The sequence below is a fragment of the Tachyglossus aculeatus genome, unplaced genomic scaffold (assembly GCF_015852505.1).
Source record: "Tachyglossus aculeatus isolate mTacAcu1 unplaced genomic scaffold, mTacAcu1.pri scaffold_270_arrow_ctg1, whole genome shotgun sequence".
Taxonomy (NCBI): domain Eukaryota; kingdom Metazoa; phylum Chordata; class Mammalia; order Monotremata; family Tachyglossidae; genus Tachyglossus; species Tachyglossus aculeatus.
Window position 1 is genome coordinate 16574 of NW_024044985.1, and position 23551 is coordinate 40124.

The 23551-nt window shown below is 47.9% G+C and overlaps 1 non-coding gene across 1 annotated transcript; it reads left to right on the plus strand.

The window, feature by feature from the left end:
• The first annotated feature begins 8673 nt into the window (after positions 1-8673).
• On the plus strand, positions 8674-8811 carry LOC119923807. Its single transcript, XR_005448975.1, has one exon. It is a non-coding gene; the product is annotated as a small nucleolar RNA SNORA7 (small nucleolar RNA).
• The last annotated feature ends 14740 nt before the right edge of the window (positions 8812-23551 follow it).

Genomic DNA, 23551 nt, shown 5'->3' on the forward strand with positions numbered 1-23551 from the left:
GGTCTGCTTGGAGTCTTGTTTTCAGCTTCTACTTTCTCCCAGACCTTTTGTGGATCCAGTGCTGACCAGCAGTTCTTCTGTGACGTCCCCCCTCTACTGAAGATCTCCTGCTCTGAAGTCCACATTGCCATTGATGTGAGTGTGGCTGCAGCATTCGTCTTGGACGCCCTCTGCTTCACTAGCGTCACCCTCTCCTACATCTTCATCTTCTCAGCCGTGCAGGATGCCGTTCTCTGAGGGCCGAACCAAAGCCCTCTCCACCTGCCTGCCCCATCTCACTGTCTTCATCATTTTTGTCTTTACCGCAGCAAATGCCTATCTCAAACCACCTGCAGACTTGCCCTCAGCTCTGGATCTACTGTGTCCATGTCCTACACCATGGTGCCCCCCACTGTGAACCCCTGAGGAACAGGGACCTGAAGGCTGCCCTGGGCAGGATCCTAAAGGGGACATTACCCCAGCATCCGTGCTGGGACAAAATGCCTGTGTCCATGTACCAGTAATCCCCTAACCGCCCTTAAAGGAGGAATTGCTATTGGACATATCCATATATATCCCACTGAACCCAAAGAAGAGGTCTGGATATTCAGGAGTTTTCAAGGTCTGGGAGGTTGGTTGATAAGATTAGGTCATGAGTGACAATGCATTCCCTAGGAGGTCTCATGGCTAAATGGCATGTGAATGGGTGTCACATGATGACCTGAGTTATTAATAATAATAATGATGGCATTTATTAAGCGCATACATTGTGCAAAGCACTGTTCTAAACGCTGGGGAGATTTCAAGGTGATCAGGTTGTCCCACGTGAGGTTCACAGTCTTAATCCCCATTTTACAGATGAGTTCTAATCCCAGCTCGGCCACTGGCCTGCTGTGTGATCTGGCATTAGTTCTTACCATTCCAGGGCTCTCACTTCCTCTTACACTCTGAGCCCTTGTGGGACAGGAAACATGTCTGATTGGATTGTAATTTCACTTTTGGCCTGTAAACCCATTGTAGGCACGCACTGAATCTACCAACTCTGTTGTATTGTAATCTTCAAAGTGCTTACTACAATGTTCTGTGCACAGTAAACACACAACAAGTACATTCGATCGATAGAATTATTTCGTTACTGCTTCATCATGTGGCACAGACGTGGACACAGAAATTGTTAACACCTGATAATAAAAATGATAAGAATCATAATAATGGTGTTTGAAAGGGGACAGAGGCATTCACTGTTGGACCTCTAGTTTCCAGAACCCAAGTTATTAAATCATCACATCAGGAGGAGCCATTTCCATCCTATTCTTCCTCAAGCCAGGAATTTCTCCTTCCCATCATCCCATTCCCAAAAACCCAGTCCCCTGCCCCACCGCACTCAGCCGGGGGGAGAATCATAGGACGGATTCAGAGGAATGTCTTGCTGTGTCTAGCTTTGCAATCAGAAGGTGTCAGAAAATAAAATTATTCAGTTAACTGAATGAGAAGCTGATTGACTAAGGTTGTATATGAGGAGAAGCTGAAACCACCCACAGTTGTTGTAACTTGTCATTAATGTTAGAAACAGTGGGGATGTTGTGATGCAGATGCTGTTGTTTCCATGGAAACCCTGGGGTGCAGCACCATTGCTGCAGGTTTGGGGAATGGGCCTTTATCTCCGCAGGACCTCAGGGACCTCTCAGGCAGAGGTTTTTGGCATGGGCCAGGACACGAGGTCCCACAAGCGTTGATCCCCCAGGGATTCCCCACGGTGCAGTGGCAAATTTATCTTTGGGGAGGGGGACTCGTGGGATAACATCTCCCTGCCCAGAGGTGATCAGAGAGGGGATGAGGGTACCATGGTGTCCCTTCCTTCATAGCCAGCTGCACTCAAGATCTGGACTGGAGAGAGGACCATCCCAAGCCAGCCGAGGTCACAGCCCACCAGCCCTATGCTGCCCCAGTGAGTGTGACTGGGGGGTGGTGGAGCAAGAGGTAGAAACCATGATGGGGTTGCCAGAGATGGAGCCATTCTGTGGAAGTGCTCCCACGTGGAGCCAGTTTCGGGATTTGGGGCAGGGCTACATCCCCGGGGGGGCAGGGGGGCTCTCAGGAGAAGCAGCATGGCTCAGTGGAAAGAGCACGGGCTTTGGAGTCAGAGGTCATGGGTTCAAATCCCAACTCCACCGGTTGTCAGCTGTGTGACTTTGGGCAAGTCACTTAACTTCTCTGTGCCTCAGTTACCTCATCTGTAAAATGGGGATTAAGAATTTGAGCCCCACGTGGGACTCCCTTCTCTCCTTCTACAGCCCAGCCCTCACCCTCTGCTCCTCTGCCACTCATCTCCTCACTGTGCCTCGTTCTCGCCCATCCCACCACCGACCCCCAGCCCTCGTCCTCTCCCTGGCCTGGAATGCCCTCCCTCCCCACATCCACCAAGCTAGCTCTCTTCCTCACTTCAAAGACCTACTGAGAGCTCACCTCCTCCAGGAGTCCTTCCCAGATTGAGCCCCCTTCTTCCTCTCCCCCTCCCCCACTCCCCATCCCCCCAAGTTACCTCCTTCCCCTCTCCACAGTACCTGCATATATGTATATGTTTGTACATATTTATTACTCTATTTATTTTACTTGTACATATTTATTCTATTTATTTTATTTTGTTAATATGTTTTGTTTTGTTGTCTGTATCCCCTTCTAGACTGTGAGCCCACTATTGGGTAGGGACCATCTCTATATGTTGCCAACTTGTACATCCCAAGCACTTAGTACAGTGCTCTGCACACAGTAAGCGCTCAATAAATACGATTGAATGAATGAATGAATGAATGGGACAACCTGATCACCTTGTAACCTCTCCAGTGCTTAGAACATTGGTTTGCACATAGTAAGCACTAAATAAGTACTATTAGTATTATTATTATTATAACGTATTTGACATTTCTGTGGCCCCAACCATCACTTATCTCCCTTTCCTCAACCATCTCCATCCAGCTAACATGGAAGTCGCTTCCTGGCCGGGGCCCTGCTGCACAGCAGCAGCACTTCGGCCAGGAGTTTGTCCTGGACGTCAGAAAATGTTTCTGGAGAGAAGTGACAGGGAGGAAATGAGAGAATGTGATTGGTTCTAGACCAAGTGCACTATCATCAACTCCTCCATGCAGAAATGTTGGGTGAACACAATGGAGGTAAGAGATTCATTCCCTTCCCTCCTGGATTTACCGGCCTGCTGGGCTAGACTGATCCAAAAGGATTTACAGCTAGGGGGAAATAAGAATGGAAAGGTGGATGCACAGCTTAATAAGTGCTTAGTAATGTGAATCTACAGGTACGGAAGTGCCATGAGCAGTTGTGAATGTATAAATGCAGAGGTTGTATCTGGCCTGATTCGGCATGGGAGGAAGGAACATCAATCTGAGTAAATTTGAAGGGAGAGGGAGATTCGGGAAGAAAGAAGGATCCAAGCCGTGTGTTGGAGAAGGGAATGTCGTTAGTCTTAGATTAGTCTTAGATGCTGTCTGCTTCATTTACATCATCCTCTCCTATGTCTTCATCTTCTCAGCCGTGCTGAGTATGCCATCCTCCGAGAGCCGAACCAAAGCCTTCTCCACCTGCCTGCCCCATCTCACTGTCATCATCATTTTTGTCTTTACCACAGTATTTGCTTATCTCAAACCACCTTCAGACTCGTCCTCGGCTCTGGATCTGGTGGTTTCCATGATCTACAGTGAGGTGCCCCCCACTGTGAACCCCCTTATCTACAGCCTGAGGAACAGGGAGCTGAAGGCTGCCCTGGGCAGGATCCTAAAGGGGACATTCCCCCAGCATCCGTTCTGGGACAAAATGTCTGTGTCCATGTACCCATAATCCCCTACCACCCTTAAAAGAGGAATTGAGCTTCAACATATCCAAATATATCACTGACCCAGAGTCCTAAAAATCAAGTCTGAATATTCAGGATTTGTCAAGGTCTGGGCAGTTGGCTGATAAGATTAGGTCGTGAGTGACAATGCATTCCCTAGGAAGCCTCACGGCTAAATGGCACGTGAATGCGTGTCACATGACCTGAGTTAATAATAATAATAATAATAATAATAATAATGATGGCATTTATTAAGCACATACTATGCAGAAAGCACTGTTCTAAGTGCTGGGGAGGTTACAAGGTGATCAAGTTGTCCCACCTGGGGCTCACAGTCTTAATCCCAATTTTACAGACAAGTTCTAATCCCAGCTCAGCCACTGGCCTGCTGTGAGACCTGGCATTAGTGTTTTACCATTCCAGGGCTCTCACTTTCTCTTACACTCTGAGCCCTTTTGGGACAGGAAATGTGTCTGATTGGATTGTAATTTCATCTTTGGGCTGTAAACCCATTGTGGGCACGGATTGAATCTATCAACTCTATTGTATTGTACTCTTCAAAGTGCTTACTATGATGTTCTGTGCACAGTGAACACACAAAAAATACATTTTATGGATAGAATTAATTTGTTTCTGCTTCATCACGTGGCATGGACATGGACACAGAAATTGTTAACACCAGATAATAAAAATGATAATAATCATAATAATGGTGTTTGAAAGGGGACAGAGACATTCACTGTTGGAACTCTAGTTTCCAGAACCCAGGTTATTAAATCATCACATCAGGAGGAGCCATTACAATCCTATTCTTCCTCAAGCCGGGAATTTCTCCTTCCCATCATCCCATTCCCAAATCCCCAGTCCCCTGCCCCACCCCAATCAGCCTGGGGGAGAATCATAGGATGGATTCAGAGGAATGTCTTGCTCTATCTAGCTTTGCAATCAGAAGGTGTCAGAAAATGAATCTGTTCAACTGACTGATTGAATGAGAAGCTGATTGACTAAGGATGTATATGAGGTGAAGCTGAAACCACCCACAGTTGCTGTAGATTGTCAATAACATTAGAAACACTTGGGATATTGGGATGCAGATGCTGTTGTTTCCATGGAAATCCTGGGGTACAGCACCATTGTTGCAGCTTTAGGGACTGGGCCTTTATCTCTGCAGGACCTCAGGGACCTCTCAGGCAGAGGATTTTGGCATCGGCCAGGACACAAAGTCCCACCTGAGTTGATCTTCCTGGTATTCCCCACGGTGCAGTGGCAGCTTTATCTTTGGGGACGGGGACTCGCTGAATAGCATCTCCCTGCCCAGAGGTGATCAGAGAGTGGCTGAGGGTGCCATGCTGTCCCTTCCTTCATAGCCAGCTGCACCCAAGAACTGGACTGGAGAGAGGACCATCCCTAGCCCGCTGAGGTCAGAGCCCCCCAGCCCTATGCTGCCCTAGTGCATGTGGCCGGGGGGTATTGGAGGGGGAGGGAAAAACCATGATGGAGATGCAAGAGATGGAGCCATTCTGGGGAAGTGCTCCCACATGGAGCCAGTTTCAGATTTGGGGGCAGGGCTTCATCCCCTGAGGGGCAGGTGGGCTTTCAGGAAGGTATGTATTTGATAGTGCAGTGACCCCAACCATCACTCATCTCCCCTTCTTCATACACCCCCATTCAGCTAACATGGAAGCCACTTGCCTGGCTGGGACCCTGCAGCACAATGTCATCACTTCAGCCAGGAGTTTGTCCTGGACGTCAGAATAAGTTTCTGGTGAGAAATGACAGGGAGGGAATGAGAGAATGTGATTGTTTCTAGACCACTAGCACTATCATCAACTCCTCCATGCAGGGATGTTGGGTGAACACAATGGAGGTAAGAGATTCAATCCCTTCCCTCCTGGATTTCCAGTCTGCTGGGCTAGACTGATCCAAAATAATTTACAGCTAGGGGGAAATAAGAATGGAAAGGTGGCACAGTTTAGTAAGTGCTTAGTAATGTGACTTTATAGCTAAGGAAGTGCAATGAGCAGTTGTGAATGTATAAATGCAGAGATGGTATCTGGCCTGATTCCCATGGGGAGTAAATTTGAAGGGATAGGGAGGTTCGGGAAGAAAGAAGGATCTAGGCCATGTGTTGGAGAAGGGACTGTTCTTTTTCATTCATTCAGTTGTATTTATTGAGCACTTACTGTGCGCAGAGCAGGGTACTAACTGCTTGGGAAGTTCAAATCGGCAACATATAGAGAAGGTCCCTACCCAATAACGGGCTCACAATGTAGAAGGAGGAGACAGACAACAAAACAAAACAAGTAGACAGGGGGCAATACCATCAGAATAAATAGAATTATAGCTAAATACACATCATTAATAAAATGAATAGAGTAATAAATATGTCCAAAATACACAAGTGCTGAGGGGAGGGGAAGGGGATAGGGTGGAGGGGGGATGGGGAGGGGAGGAGGAGGAGAGGAAAAGGGAGAAGATCTATTTCCAAGGGCTGGAGGGTAGTTGGTGAAGAGGGAAGGGAAACACGGAGGAGAACACCAGTCAAAAGCCTTGAAGCTAGTGGTTGTAGTAGTAGTCCAATCAAGCTAGTTGATTGGAGTCAACCAGACTTCAGTCTGTTTCATTTTCCTCTGAGAAACACAGTCAGATTTGTTGTGTCGGTGGCTGTGAGTGTATCCAAGGTGGGGCAGGGGAGGGAGTGAGCAAACCTTGGCTGGCAGAGGTCTGGAAGGGAGGAGGAGAAGGGAATTTTCTCCCATCACCTTCCTGGGAAAAAGTGTGTCTGGGCCCAGGGAGAGGCAAATAGTAGTGTTAGTAGTAAGGGGACCTGGGTTCTAATCCCGACTCTACCATTCATTCTTTCATTCATTCGATCGTATTGATTGAGCGCTTACTGTGTGCAGAACACTGCACTAAGCGCTTGGAAAGTACAGTTTGGAAAGTACAACCGGCTCAGGGACCTAGCTTCTAATCCTGACTCTGCCCCTTGTCTACTGTGTGACATCGGGCAAATCATTTTGCTTCTCTGTGCCTCAGATACCGCATCTGTAAAATGGGAATTTAGAGTGAGTCTCACATGGAAGAAAGCCTTGAAGATAATTGTGAGGTGTTTTTGTTTCATGTGAAAAGATACATGGTGCCAGTGAAGGGTTTGGAGAAGAGATGTTTGAGCTCTTTGTCTTTTCTTTTGCTATCGTGTCGTGTCTGACCCATAGGGAATGAATGGATACATCCCTCTTGGAACGCCCCATTCTCCAACTGCAAATGTTGTGGTAGTTTACCCATACAGTTTTCTTGGTAAAAATACAAAAGTGGTTTACCATTTCCTTCTTCCCTGCAGTAAACCTGAGTCTCCTCCTCAACTCTCTCCTAAGACACTGCTGCCCAGTACAGGGGAACTTTGACTTGTAGCAGATTGCCTTCCACCTGCTAGCCACTGCCCAAGCTGGGAATGGAACAGGTATGCCTCTGCTTAACCGTCCGTCTGGTAGCCAAGACTGGCAGAGTACTGGAAACTCTCCAGGTACGATATTGATTTGGGGGAGTGATGCTTTAGCCAATATTTAAATGAACAAATCAGTGGCTAAATAGGTGTGGGTTTGTGTGACTATGTGTGTTTATGTGTATGTAATCACAGTCAGTTTAAGCAAGTGTGTGTGTGTGTGTGTGTGTGTGTGTGTGTGTGTGTGTGTGTCTGAGCGGCTGGCTGGGACCCTGCAGCACAGCGTCAGCATTATGCTGTGGTCACATTGGACAGAAGTGGGTCCTGGATGTCAGAAAATGTTTCTGGTGGGAAGTTAGAGGGAGGGAATGAGAGAGTGTGATTGGTTCTAGACCACCAGCACTATCATCAATTCCTCCATGCAGAAATGTCAGGTGAACACAATGCAGGTAAGAGATTCAATCCCTTCCCTCCTGGATTTGCCAGTCTGCTGGGTAAGATTGATCCAAAATAATTTACAGCTAGGGGGAAATAAGCATGAAAATGTGAATGCACACCTTAATAAGTTCTTACATAGTAATGTGACTCTATATGTAGGGAAGAGCTATGAGCAGTTCTGAATGTGAAATGCAGAGGTGGCATCTGGGCTGATTCAGCATGGGGAGAATAAACATCAATCTGGGCAAATTTGGAGGGAGAGGGAGATTCGGGCAGAAGAACGGATCTGAGCCATATGTTGGAGAAGGGAATGTCCTTGGAGAGGCACAGGGAGCAGATCTGTTTCCAAGGGCTGGAGAGGAGTTGGTAAAGAGGGAAAGGAAACACGGAGGAGAACACGGGTAAAAAGCCTTGAAGCTAATGGCAAGGGGTTGATTGAAGTCAACTAAACTTAATTCGGATTCATTTTCCTCTAAGAACCACAATCAGATTTGTGTGCCCAGGGTGGGGCAGGGGAGGCAGTGAACAAACCTTGGCTGGAGGAGGTCTGGAGGGGAGGAGCAGAAGGGAATCTTCTCCCATCACCTCCCAGGGAAAATGGGTGCCTGGGCCCAGGGAGAGGCAAAGTATAGTGGTAGTAGTAAGGGGATCTCGGTTCTAGTCCTGACTCTGCTACTAATTTATTCATTCATTCAATTGTATTTATTTAGCACTTACCATGTGCAGAGAACCGTACTAAGCACATCGAAAGGACAATTTGGCAACAGGTAGAGACAATCCCTACCCAACAATGAGCTCGGGGACCTGGGTTCTAATACTGGCTCTGCCTCTTGATTGTTGGGTGATCTTGGGCAAGGCACTTTGCTTCTCTGTGCCTCAAATACTGCATCTGTAAAATGGGAATGAAGACTGAGCCCTAAATGCTCAGTAAATACCATTGCTTGATTCACTGATGGGTACATACCCCTGCCCCCTCAAAGGATCACACCTGGAGAGTTTCCAGTACTCTACCAGTCTCAGTCAAGGGAGGGAGAGTGAAGCAGAGGGATACCCATTCCATTCCTAGCTTGGGCAGTGGTTAGCGAGTGGAAGGCAATCTGCTACAAGTCAAAACGCACCTGTTCTGGGCAGCAGTGGCAGGGGAGAGAGTCGAGGGTGCAGACTCAGGTTTACTGGGTGGAAGAAGGCAATGGTAAACCACTTCTCTATTTTTACCAAGAAAACTCTACGTATACAATACGAGAATGCTTGCAGATGGAGGTGGGGTATTCTGGGAGAGAAGCTTCCACGGAGTCACTATGGGTCAGAGGCGAATCGACAGCATAAGTCAAGACACGCCAGACCACTGCACATATTAATACTATTGAACACTACAAGTGACAAATAAATACAACAGATTGATTTAATAATAATGATGATGGTATCTGTGAAGCACTGTTCTAAGCGCTGGCAAACTCCAAAAGGAATTAGTGTTGATTATGTCATCGATGATATCCTTCTATTGTATTTATTAAGCATTTATGGTATGCAGAGTCTACCCACCAGACTGTTACCTCCTGGTGGGCAGGAAAATAGCTGCCAACTCCGTTGGATTGAACTCTCCCAAGCACTTAGTACAGAGCTATTCAGTAAATACCATTGAGCTATTGATTGATGTCTTCATACCCCTGCATGTACCAATACTGTTGAACACTATTGGTGATCAATGAATACAAATGCTTTATTCATTAAAATGGGAATCAATCATATTTATTGATCACTTGCAGTGTGTAGAGTACTGTACTAATTGCTTGAGAGGGTACAATATGATATAATTTGTAGAAGTGTTACCTGTCCAAAAGGAACTTACAGTCTGGAGGGAATGCCAAAGCTTCTAAATTGACGTTCCCCTCTTCCTTTCCAGGGAGTCAGCATCATCTCCCAAAAATGACCAACAACTCCAATGTGACTGATTTCCTCCTCCTGGGGTTCTCTGACATCCGGGAGCTGCAGCTGATCTATGCCATGCTGTTCCTCCTTGTCTGCCTGATGGCCCTTCATCATCATCATCATCATCAATCGTATTTATTGAGCGCTTACTGTGTGCAGAGCACTGTACTAAGCGCTTGGGAAGTACAAGTTGGCAACATATAGAGACAGTCCCTACCCAACATTGGGCTCACAGTCTAAAAGGGGGAGACAGAGAACAAAACCAAATATAGTAACAAAATAAAATAAATAGAAGATATGTACAAGTAAAATAAATGAATAAATAAATAGAGTAATAAATATGTACAAACATATATACGTATATACAGGCGCGGTGGGGACGGGAAGGAGGTAAGATGGGGGGGATGAAGAGGGGGAGGAGGGGGAGAGGAAGGAGGGGGCTCAGTCTGGGAAGGCCTCCTGGTGTAGGTGAGCTCTCAGTAGGGCCTTGAAGGGAGGAAGAGAGCTAGCTTGGCGGATGGGCAGAGGGAGGGCATTCCAGGCCCGGGGGATGACGTGGGCCGGGGGTCGACGGCGGTACAGGCGAGAACGAGGTACGGTGAGGAGATTAGCGGCAGAGGAGCGGAGGGTGCGGGGTGGGCGGCGAGGACGGTGGCCACGTCGGCTCCGGGCTGGGGGCTCCTCTGGGCTGGGGGCTCCTCCGGCCGGTGGCGGTGGCGGCGGCGGTGGCGGGGATGGGATGGGGGCGGGGCCTCGGGCCGGTGAGCGTGCAGCCGGCACGGCGCGGCGCGGCGACTCCAGTCCCCCAAGGCGGCGCTCCTCGGCGGGGACGGTGGCCATGTCGACTCCACAGTAAGCGCTCAATAAATACGATTGATTGATTAATTGGGGGCTCCTCCGGGCTGGGGGCTCCTCCGGCCGGTGGCGGTGGCGGCGGAGGGGCCTGGGGCGGGTGAGCGGGCGGCAAACGCGGCGGCTCCAGGCCCCCGAGGCGGCACTCCTCCATCCCGCGGCCCTTGCCTCAGTGTGTTGGTTCTGGTTGTAGAGCGGGCATCTGGCCTTCTGGGCAGGGAGAGACACGTGGGCTGCTGCTCCTGCTGCTGCGTGTCCTGGTGTTCTGACCCTTCTGGGGAATCTCCTCATTGTTGCTGGCACGACCCTCGACCAGCGTCTCCACACCCCCATGTACTTCTTTCTCAATAACTTGTCCTTCATAGACCTCTGCTACATTTCTACCACGGTCCCCAAATCCATTGTCAACTCCTTGACCAATGACAGCTCCATCTCCTTTCTGGGTTGTGTCTCCCAGCTCTTCCTAGTGGTCTTGTTTGCTGCTTCAGAATTTTATGTTCTCACTTCAATGTCTAATGACCGCTATGCAGCCATCCGCTCCTCCTTGCGTTATGAGCTCATCATGAACAAAACAGCCTGTGTGCGCTTAGTAACAGCATCATGGCTCAGTGGGGGTCTGTTTGGAATCTGGCTTTCAGCTTCTACCATCTCCCTGAACTTTTGTGGGTCCAATATTGTCCAGCAGTTCTTCTGTGATGTCCCCCCTCTGTTGAAGATCTCCTGCTCTGAGGACCACACTGCCATAGATGTGAGTCTGGCTACTGTGATAGTCGTAGATGGCATCTGCTTTTTTTTCGTCATCTTCTCCTGTGTCCACATCTTCTCAGCCGTGCTGAGGATGCCGTCTTCCGAGGGCCGAACCAAAGCCTTCTCCACCTGCCTTCCCCATCTCACTGTCATCATCATTTTTTCTCTTTACCGCAGCATTTGCCTATCTCAAACCACCTTCAGACTTGCCCTCAGCTCTGGATCTGCTGGTTTCCATGTTCTACACTGTGGTGCCCCCCACTCTGTACCCCCTTATCTACAGTCTGAGGAACAGGGACCTGAAGGCTGCCCTGGGCAGGATCCTAAAGGGGAAATTCCCCCAGCATCCATTCTGAGATAAACTGCCTGTGTCCATGTACTAATAATCCTCTGTGACCTCTTTGAAAGAGGAATTGCCCTTAGACATATGCATAGATATCACTGACTCAGAGTCCCAAAGAACAAGTCGGGATATTAAGGATTTGTCAAGGTCTGGGAGGTTGGCTGATAAGACTAGGTCATGAGTGGCAATGCATTCATTCCCTAGGAGGCCTCATGGCTCAGTGGCATGTGAATGGATGTCACGTGACCTGAGTTCTAATCCCAGCTCGGCCACTGGCCAGCTGTGTGACCTGGCGTTAGTGTCTTACCACTCCTGTGCTCCTGGGCTCTCATTTCCTCTTACCTGCTGAGCCCCTGTGGGATGGGAAAAATGCCTATTTAGATTGTAATTTCATCTTTGGACTGTAAACTCACTGTGGGCACGAATTATATCTACCAACTCCATTGTATTGTACTCTGCAGAGCGCTTAGTACAATGTAAGGCACACAGTAAACACTCAGCAAGCAGCGTGGCTCAGTGGAAAGAGCAGGGGCTTTGGAGTCAGAGGTCATGGGTTCAAATCCCGGCTCCACCAACTGTCAGCTCTGTGACTTTGGGCAAGTCACTTCACTTCTCTGGGCCTCAGTTACCTTATCTGTAAAATTGGAAGTAAGACTGTGAGCCCCACGTGGGACAACCTGATCACCTTGTAACCTCCCCAGTGCTTAGAACAGTGTTTTGCACATAGTAAGCGCTTAACAAAAACCACTATTATTATCATTATTACTAAAAATACCATTGATCGATTGAATTATTTATCATCAGGTGGCACAGACTTCGACACAGAAATTGTTAATACCAAATAATAAAAATAATAGTGATAATGGTGTTTGAAAAGAGATAGAGACATTCACTGATGGAACTCCATTCATTCAGTCGTATTTATTGAGCACTTACTGTGTGCAGAACACTGGACTAAGCACTTGGGGAGTACGAGTCAGTAACATATAGAGACGGTCCCTACCCAACAGCGGGCTCACGGTCTAGAAGGGGGAGACAGACAACATGTAGACAGGTGTCAAAATCATCAGAACAAATAGAATTAAAGTTATATGCACATCATTAACAAAATAAATAGAATAGGAAATATGTACAAGTAAAATAAATAGAGTAATAAACCTGTACAAATATATACAAGTACTGTGGGGAGAAGATGGAGGTAGGGCTGGGGGGGTGATGGGGAGGAGGAGAGAAAAAGGGGGCTCAGTCTGGGAAGGCCTCCTGGAGGAGGTGAGCTTTCAGTAGGGCTTTGAAGGGGGGAAGAGAGCTACTTTGGTGGATATGAGGTGGGGGGGCATTCCAGTACGGAGAAAGGACGTGGGCCGGGGGTCGATGGCGGGACAGGTGAGAACGATGCACAGCGAGGAGGTTAGTGGCAGAGGAGCAGAGGTTGCGGGCTGGGCCATAGAAGGAGAGAAGGGAGGTGAGGTAGAAGGGGGCGAGGTGAAGGAGAGCCTTGTAGCCGAGTGTTAGGATTTTTTGCATAATTCATAGTTTGACAGGCAACCACTATGAGATTTTTCAGGAGGGGAGTGACATGCCTAGAGTGTTTCTGTACAAAGAAAATCCGGGCAGCAGAGTGAAGTATAGACTGAACCAGGGAGAGACAGGAGGATGGGAGATCAGAGAGGAGGCTGGTGCAGTAATCCAGTCAGGATAGGATGAGAGACTGAACCAGCAAGGCAGTGGTTTGGAAGTCTAGTTTCGAGAACCCAGGTTAGTAAATCATCACAACAGGAGGAGCCATTTCCATCTTATTCTTCCTCAAGCAAGGAATCTCTCCTTCCCATCCTCCCATTCATGAAGCCTCAGTCCCCTGCCCCACCCTACTCAGCCTGGGGGAGGATCAGAGGATGGATTCAGAGGAATCTCTTGCTATGTCGAGCTTTGAAATCAGAAGATGTCAGAAAATGAAATCTATCAACTGACTGACTAAATGAGAAGCTGACCATCTAAGGTGGTGTGTGAGATGAAGCTGAAACCACCCACAGTTGATGTAGATTGTCAGTAACATTAGAAACAGTTGGGATGTTGGGATGCAGATGCTGTTGTTTCCATGGGAACCCTGGAGTGTGGCACCATTGCTGCAGCTTTAGAGCCTGGTCCTTTATCCCTAAAGAACCTCAGAGACCTCACAGGCAGAGGATTTTGGCATTGGCCAGGACACGCGGTCCCACCTGAGTTGATCCTCCAGGGGTTCCCCAGGGAGCAGTGGCTGTTTTATCTATGGGGATGGGGGACTCTCTGAAGAACATCTCCCTGCCCACAGGAGATAAGAGAGGGGCTGAGGGTGCCACGCTGTCCCTTCCTTCATAACCAGCTGCACCCACGAACTGGAGTGGAGGGAGGAGCATCCCAACCCGGCAGAGGGCAGAGCCCTACAGCCTTACGATGCCCCAGTGAGTGTGACCGGAGGGTGTTGGAGGTGGAGGAAGAGACCATGATGGGGATGTGAGAGGTGGAGCCATTCAGGGGAAATGCTCACACATGGGGCCATTGTCGGACTTTGGGTCAGGGCTACATCCTCATAAGGGTGGGTGGGCTTTCAGGAGTATTTGACAGTGACAGTGGCCCCAACCATCACTCATCTCCCCTTACTTATTCACCTCCATCCAGCTAACATGTCCGGCTGGGGCCCCGCTGCACGGCGTCAGCATTATGTTGTGGTCACTTCGGCCAAGACTGTGTCCTGGATGTCAGAAAATGTTTCTGGTGAGAAATGACAGGGAGGGAATGAGAGAGTGTGATTGGTTCTAGACCATCAGCACTCTCATCAACTCCTCCATGTAGGAACGTTGTGTGAACATGATGGAGGTAAGATATTTAATCCCTTCCCTCCTGGACTTACCGGTCTGCTGCGCTAGACCGATCCAAAAGAATTTACAGCTAGAGGGAAATAAGAATGGAAAGCTGGATGCACAGCTTAATAAATGCTGAGTAATGTGAATCTATGGGTAGTGAAGTGCAATGAGTAGTTGTGAATGTGTAAATGCAGAGGAGGTGTCTGGCTTGAATCGGCATAGGGAAAATAAACATCAATCTGGGCAAGTCTGAAGGGAGAGGGAGATTCAGGAAGAAAGAAGGATCTAAGCCATGTGTTGGGAAAGGGAAGGTCCTTTTTCATTCATTCATTCATTCATTCAATCGTGTTTATTGAGCACCTACTGTGTGCTGAGCACTGTACTAAGTGCTTGGACAACAAAACAAAACAAGTAGGTGACAATACCATCAGAATGAATAGAATTATAGCTAAATACACATCATTAATAAAATAGAGAAATAAATATGTACAAACGTGTACAAGTACTGTGGGGAGGGGGAGGGGATGGAGCAGTGGGCAGATGGGGAGATGGGGAGGGGAGGAGGAGGAGAGGAAAAGGGATAAGATCTATTTCCAGTGGCTGTCCAGTGTCTATTTCCCTCCCTCCAGGCTCGCATCTCCTCCTGCCTTCAGGACATCTCCATCTGGATGTCCGCCCGCCACCTAAAGCTCAACATGTCGAAGACTGAGCTCCTTGTCTTCCCTCCCAAACCTTGTCCTCTCCCTGACTTTCCCATCTCTGTTGACGGCACTACCATCCTTCCCGTCTCACAAGCCCGCAACCTTGGTGTCATCCTCGACTCCGCTCTCTCATTCACCCCTCACATCCAAGCCGTCACCAAAACCTGCCGGTCTCAGCTCCGCAACATTGCCAAGATCCGCCCTTTCCTCTCCATCCAAACCGCTACCCTGCTAATTCAAGCTCTCATCCTATCCCGTCTGGACTACTGCACTAGCCTTCTCTCTGATCTCCCATCCTCGTGTCTCTCTCCACTTCAATCCATACTTCATGCTGCTGCCCGGATTATCTTTGTCCAGAAACGCTCTGGACATATCACTCCCCTCCTCAAAAACCTCCAATGGCTACCGATCAATCTGCGCATCAGGCAGAAACTCCTCACCCTGGGCTTCAAGGCTCTCCATCACCTCGCCCCCTCCTACCTCACCTCCCTTCTCTCCTTCTACTGCCCAGCCCGCACCCTCCGCTCCTCCACCACTAATCTCCTCACTGTACCTCGCTCTCGCCTGTCCCGCCATCGACCCCCGGCCCACGTCATCCCCCGGGCCTGGAATGCCCTCCCTCTGCCCATCCGCCAAGCTAGCTCTCTTCCTCCCTTCAAGGCCCTCCTGAGAGCTCACCTCCTCCAGGAGGCCTTCCCAGATTGAGCCCCTTCTTTCCTCTCCCCCTCGTCCCCCTCTCCATCCCCCCGCCTTACCGCCTTCCCCTCCCCACAGCACCTGTATATATGTATATATGGTTGTACATATTTATTACTCTGTTTATTTATTTATTTATTTATTTTACTTGTACATTTCTATCCTACTTATTTTATTTTGTTGGTATGTTTGGTTCTGTTCTCTGTCTCCCCCTTTTAGACTGTGAGCCCACTATCGGGTAGGGACTGTCTCTATGTGATGCCAATTTGTACTTCCCAAGCGCTTAGTACAGTGCTCTGCACATAGTAAGCGCTCAATAAATACGATTGATTGATTGATTGATTGGAGGGTAGTCGGTACGGAGGGAAGGGAAACACGGAGGAGAACACTGGTCAAAAGCTTTGAAGCTAGTGGCAAGGAGGTGATTGGAGTCAACCAGACTTCAGTCTGTTTCATTTTCCTCAGAGAACCACAGTCAGATTTGTTGTGTCGGCGGCTTTGTGTGTATCCAAGGTGGGGCAGGGGAGGCAGTGAACAAACCTTGGCCGGCGGAGGGCTGGAGGGAAGGAGGAGAAGGGAATCTTCTCCCATCACCTTCCAGGGAAAAAGTGTGTCTGGGCCCAGGGAGAGGCAAATAATAGTGGTAGTAGTGAGGGAACCTGGGTTCTTATCCTGACTCTGCCATTCATTCATTCCTTCATTCATTCATTTACTCGATCGTATTGATTGAGCGCTTACTGTGTACAGAGCACTGTACTAAGTGCCTGGAAAGTACAATTTGGCAACAGATAGGGACAATCCCTACCCAACAACCGGCTCATGCACCTAGGTTCTAATCCTGGCTCTGCCCCTTGTCTGCTGTGTGATGTCAGACAATAATAGTAATAATAATGATGGCATTTATTAAGTGCTTACTATGTGCAAAGCACTGTTCTAAGCACTGGGGAGTCTACAAGGAGATCAGGTTGTCCCACGGGGGGCTCACAGTCTTAATCCCCATTTTACAGGTGAGGGAACTGAGGCCCAGAGAAGTTAAGTGACTTGCCCAAAGTCACACAGCTGACAATTGGTAGAGCCGGGGTTTGAACCCATGACCCCTGACTCCAAAGCCCAGGCTCTTTCCACTGAGCCATGCTGCTGGACAAGTCACTTTGCTTCCCTGTGCCTCAGATACTGCATCTCTAAAATGGGAATTAAGAGTGAGTCTCACATGGTAGAAAGCCTTGAAGATGATTGTGAGTTATTTTTTCATGTGAAAAGATACATGGGGCCAGTGAAGGTTTTGGAGGAGAGATGTTTGAACGCTTCTTTGCTTTTTCTTATGCTATCATGTCATCTCTGACCAATAGCGAATGAATGGACATATCTCTCCAGGAATGCCCCATTCTCCAACTGCAAATGCTATGGTAGTTTATCAATAGAGTTTTCTTGGTAAAAATACTGAAGTGGTTTACCATTGCCTTCTTCCCTCCAGTAAACTTGAGTCTCCTCCTCGACTCTCTCCTATGACACTGCTGCCCAGCACAGGTGAATTTTGACTTGTAGCAGATTGCCTTCCACTCGCTAGCCACTGCCCAAGCTGGGAATGGAACGAGTATGCCTCTGTTTAACCGTCCATCTGGTAGCCGAGACTGGTTGAGTACTGTGAATGGTCCATGTATGATTCTGAGTTTGGGGGAATGATGTTTTAGCAAATAGTTAAATAAATAAATGAGTGGCTAAATAGGTGCGGGTTTGTGAGACTGTGTATATGTGTAAATAACCACAGTCAGTTGAAGCGAATGTCTGTGTGTGTGTGTGTGTGTGTGTGTGTGTGTGTGTGTGTCTGAGTGGCTGGCTGAGGCCCCGCAGCACAGCGTCAGCATTATTCTGTTGTCACTTTGGCCAGAAGAGTGTCCTAGACGTCAAAAAATGTTTCTGGTGGGAAATGACAGGGAGGGAATGAGAGAGTGTGATTGGTTCTAGACCACGAGCACTATCATCAGCTCCTCCATACAGAAATGTCAGGTGAACACAGTGGAGGTAAGAGGTTCAATCCCTTCCCTCCTGGACTTACCAGTCTGCTGGGCTAGACTGATACAAAATAATTTACAGCTAGGGGGAAATAAACATGAAAATGTGAATGCACAGCTTAATTACCTCTTCCGTAGCAATGCAAATCTATACGTAGGAAAGAGCCATGGGAAGCTGTGAATGTTTAAATGCAGAGGTGGTATCTGGGCTGTATTGGCATGAGGAAAAGAAACATCAATCTGGGCAAATTTGGAGGGAGAGGGAGATACAGGCAGAAGGAAGGATTTAAGCCATGTGTTGGAGGAGGGAATGTCCTTGGAGAGGCATAGGGAGAAGAACTGTTTCCAAGGGCTGGATGGGTAGCTGGTGAAGAAGGAAGAGACACACAGAGGAGAACACCAGTAAAAAACCTTATTAATAATAATAATAATAATAATGATAGCACTTGTTAAGTGCTTACTATGGGCAAAGCACTGTTCTAAGCACTGGGGAGGATACAAGGTGATCAGGCTGTCCCACGTGGGGCTCAGAGTTTTAATCTCTATTTTACAGATGAGGTTCTAGGCTGTGAGCCCACTGTTGGGTAGGGACCGTCTCTATATTTTGCCAACTTTTACTTCCCAAGAGCTTAGTACAGTGCTTTGCACACAGTAAGTGCTCAATAAATACGATAAGTGCTCAATAAATACGATTGAATGAATGAATGAATGAGGTAACTGAGGCATAGAGACGTTAAGTGACTTGCCAAAAGTCACAAAGGTGAAAATTGGCAGAGCTGGGATTTGAACCCATGACCGCTGACTCTCAAGCCCATGCTTTTTCCACTGAGCAACGCTGTAACTTGCAGCTAATGGCAAGGAGTTGATAGGAGTCAACCAAACCTCTATCGGATTCATTTTCCTCCGAGAACCGCAAATGGATTTGTTGTGTCGGTGGCTGTGTGTACGCCCAGGGTGGGGCAGGGGAGGCCGTGAACAAACCTTGGCTGGAAGAGGGCTGGAGGGGAAGAGGAGAAGGGAATCTTCTCCCATCATCGTCCAGGGAAAATGGGTGTCTGGGCCCAGGGAGGGGCAAAGAGTAGTGGTAGTAGTAAGGGGACCTGGGTTCTAATACTGACTCTGCTCCTAATTCATTCATTCATTCAATCGTATTTATTGAGCACTTACCATGTACAGAGAACTGTACTAAGCACTTGGAAAGTACAATTCGGCAACAGATAGAGACAATCCCTACCCAACCACGAGCTCGAGGACCAGAGTTCTACTCCTGGCTCTGCCCCTTGACTGCTGGGTGACGCTGGGCAAGGCATTTTGCTTCTCTGTGCCTCAAATACCACATCTGTAAAATGGGAATTAAGACTGAGACCTAAGTGCTCAGTAAATACCATTGTTTGATTAATTGATGTGTACATACCCCTGCCCCCTCTCACGATCACACCTGGAAAATTTCCAGTACTCTACCAGTCTCATCCAAGGGAGGGAGAGTCAAGCAGAGGGATACCCATTCCATATCGAGCTTGGGCAGTGGCTAGCGGGTGGAAGACCATCTGCTGCATGTCAAAAGGCACCTGTTCTGGGCAGCAGTGGCAGGGGAGAGAGTCGAGGGTGGAGACTCAGGTTTACTCGGTGGAAGAAGGCAATGGTAAACCACTTCTCTATTTTTACCAAGAAAATTCTAGGAATACAGTACCAGAACTCTTGCAGAAGGCGGTGGGGCATTCTGGGAGAGATGCGTCCATGGCGTCGCTATGGGTCAGAGGCCAATAGACAGCATAAGTCAAGACATACTAGATCGCTGCACGTATTAATACTATTGAGCACTACAGGTGACAAATAAATACAACAGGTTTATTTAATTATAATGATGATGGTATTTGTTTAACGCTCACTATGTGTGAAGCACTGTTCTAAGAGCTAGCAAACTCCAAAAGGAATTAGTGTTGATTACTTCATCGATGCTATCAATCCATCGTATTTATTAAGCATTTATGATATACAGAGTCAACCCACTAGACTGTTACCTCCTGGTGGGCAGGAAAATATCTGCCAACTCCATCGGATTGAACTTTCCCAAGCACTTAGTACAGTGCTCTGCACACAGTGACTATTCAGTAAATACCATTGAGCTATTGATTGATGAGTTCGTACCCCTACATGTATTAATAATGATAATAATAATAATAATAATAATAATAATAATAATAATAGCACTTATTAAGTGCAAAGCACTGTTCTAAGCGCTGGGGGGATACAAGGTAATCAGGTTGTCCCACATGGGGCTCACAGTCTTAATCTCCGTTTTACAGATGAGGTAACTGAGGCTCAGAGAAGTTAAGTGACTTGCCCAAGATGACACAGCAGACATGTGGCGGAGTCAGGACTCGAACCCATTACCTCTGACTCCAAAGCCCGTGCTCTTTCCACTGAGCCACGCTACTTCCCATTGAACTCGACTATTCTAATACTATTGAACTCTATAGGTGATCAATGAATACAACTGCTGTATATATTAAAATGGGAATCAATCATATTTATTGATCATGTACAGTGTGTAGAGCACTGTACTAAGTGCTTGAGAGACATAATTTGTAGACGTGTTACCGGTCCAAAAGAAACTTACAGCCAGGAGCGAATGCCAATGTTTCTAAATTGAAGTTCCCCTCTTTCTTTCCAGGGAGTCAGCATCATTTCCAAGAAATGACCAACATCTCCACGGTGGCTGAATTCCTCCTCCTGGGGTTCTCTGACATGCGGGAGCTGCAGCTGCTCCATGCCACGCTGTTCCTCCTTGTCTACCTAGTGGCCCTTCTGGGGAATCTCCTCATCGTTGGTGTCACCATCGTAGACCAGCGTCTCCACACCCCCATGTACTTCTTTCTCAAGAACTTGTCCTTCATAGACCTCTGCTACATTTCTACAACCGTCACCAAATCCATTGTCAACTCCTGGACCGGTGACAACTCCATCTCCTTTCTGGGTTGTGTCTCGCAGCTCTTCCTACTGGTCTTGTTTGCCGCTTCAGAGTTTTTTGTCCTCACTGCAATGTCTTATGACCGCTATGCCGCCATCTGCTCTCCACTGCACTATGAGCTCATCGTGAACAAAACAGCCTGTGTGTGCATACTAGCAGTGTCATGGTTTGGTGGGGGTCTGTTTGGAATCTTGTTTTCAGCTTCTACCTTCTCCCTGACATTTTGTGGGTCCAATGCTGTCAAGCAGTTCTTCTGTGATGTCCCCCCTCTGCTGAAGATCTCCTGCTCTGAAGTCCACATTGCCATTGATGTGAGTGTGGCTGCTGGGTTCATCTTGTCTGCTGTCTGCTTGTTACATCTTCCTCTCCTACGTCTTCATCTTCTCAGCTGTACTGAGGATGCCGTCCTCTGGGGGCCAAATCAAAGCCTTCTCTACCTGCCTTCCCCATCTCACTGTCATCACCATTTCTGTGTTTATCGCAGCATTTGCCTATCTCAAACCACCTGCAAACTCGCCCTCGGCTCTGGATCTGCTGCTTTCCGTGTTCTACTCTGTGGTGCCCCCCACTGTGAACCCCCTTATCTGCAGCCTGAGGAACAGGGAGCTGAAGGCTTCCCTGGGCAGGATCCTAAAGGGGACATTCTCCCAGCATCCATGCTGTGACAAAATGTCTGTGTCCAGGTACCAATAATCCCCTGCCACCCCTTAAAAGACGAATTGCCCTTAGACATAACGATATATGCCACTGACCCAGAGGCCCAAAGGACAAGTCGGGATATTCAGGATTTGTCAAGGTTAGGGAGGTTTGCTGATAAGACTAGGTCTTATCTTGAGAGGAGACAGAGACATTCACTGATGGGACTCTAGTTTTCACAACGCAGGTTAGTAAATCCTCACAACAGGAGGAGCCGTTTCCATTTAATTCTTCTTCAAGCCAGGAATTTCTCCTTCGCATCATCCTATTTTCAAAACCTCAGCCGCCTGCCCCACCCCACTCAGCCTGGGGGAGGATCATAGGATAGATTCAGAGGAATCTCTTGCTCTCTCGAGCTTTGAAATCAGAAGGTCTCAGAATATGAAATCGATTAATTTACAGATTGAATGGGAAACTGATTGTTTAAGGTTGTATTTGAGATGAAGCTGAAACCACCCACAGTTGATGTAGATTGTCAGTAATATTCGAAACAGTTGTGCTTTCAGGAGGGTAAGTATTTGACAGTACAGTGGCCCCAACCATTACTCATTTCCCCTTCCTCATCCACCTCCATCCAGCTAAAATGGAATCCACTTACCTGGCTGGGGCCCTTCAGCACAGTGTCGGCACTTCGGCCAGGAGTGGGTCCTGGACGTCAGAAAATGTTTCTGGTGGGAAATGACAGGGAGGGAATGAGAGAGTGTGATCGCTTGTAGACCACCAGCACTATTATCAACATTTCAGTGCAGGAATGTTGGGTGAATGCAACAGAGGTACGAGATTCAATCCCTTCCCTCCTGGATTTACCAGTCTGCTGGGCTAGACTGATCCAAAAGAATTAACAGCTAGAGGGAAATAAGAATGGAAAGGTGGATGCACAGCTTAATAAGTGCTTAGTAATGTGAATCTACCGGTACGGAAGAGCTATGAGCAGTTTGAATGTATAAAGGCAGAGGTGGTATCTGGGCTGATACGGCAAGGGGTGAAGAAACATTATTCTGGGCAAGTTTGAAGGGAAAGGGAGATTCGGGCATAAGGAAGGATCTAAGCCATGTATTGGGGAAGGGAATGTCCTTGGAGAGGCATAGGGAGAAGATCTGTTTCTAAGGGCTGGAGGGGAGTGGGTGAAGAGGGAAGGGAAACACAGAGGAGAACACCGGTCAAAAGCCTGGAAGCTAGTGGCAAGGAATTAATTGGAGTCAACCAGAATTCAGTCTGTTTCAGTTTCCTCTGAGAACCACAATCAGCTTTCTTGTGTCGGCGGCTGTGTGTGTATCCAAGGTGGGGCCGGGGAGGCAGTGAGCAAACCCTGGCTGGCGGCGGGCTAGAGGGGGAAGGAGAAGGGAATCTTCTCCCATCATCTTCCAGGGAAAAAGGGCATCTGGGCCCAGGGAGAGGCAAAGAGTAGTGGTAGCAGTAAGGGGACCTGGGTTCTAATCCTGACTCTGTTATTCATTCATTCAGTCAGTCATATTGATTGGGACCTTACCATGTGCAGAGCTCTGTACTAAGCCCTTGGAAAGTATAATTTGGCAACAGAGAGAGAGAACCCCTCCCCAAGAACAGACTCAGGGACCTGGGTTCTAATCCTGGCTCTGCCCCTTGTCTGCCGGGTGATGCTGGGCAAGGCACTTTGCTTCTTTGTGCCTTGGAATACCCCATCTGTAAAATGGGAATTAAGACTGAGCCCTAGATGCGATAGGGACTGTGTCTACCCAATTTTCTTGTATCTTCCCCAGTGCTTAGTATAGTGCCTGGCACCTAGAAAGCACTTAGCAAACGCCATTTTTTTTTAGAAAAATATTTATTGAGCACCCACTTGATGAGGTATATTAGACAAGGTGTTGGCAAAGTTTGAAAGCAAGTGACACATTACTTGTCTACAAGGAGATGAAAATAAAAATACTTACAGCACTGAGAGTTCATTTGTAGATGAGTGTAAGGAGCTTGCAAGTCACCACATTCAAGGCAGAGCTTCCTGTAGGAATGATATGGAATTTCTAGGCCCTCTGAGAGCTCACCTCCTCCAGGAGGTCTTCCCAGACTGAGCCCCCTCCTTCC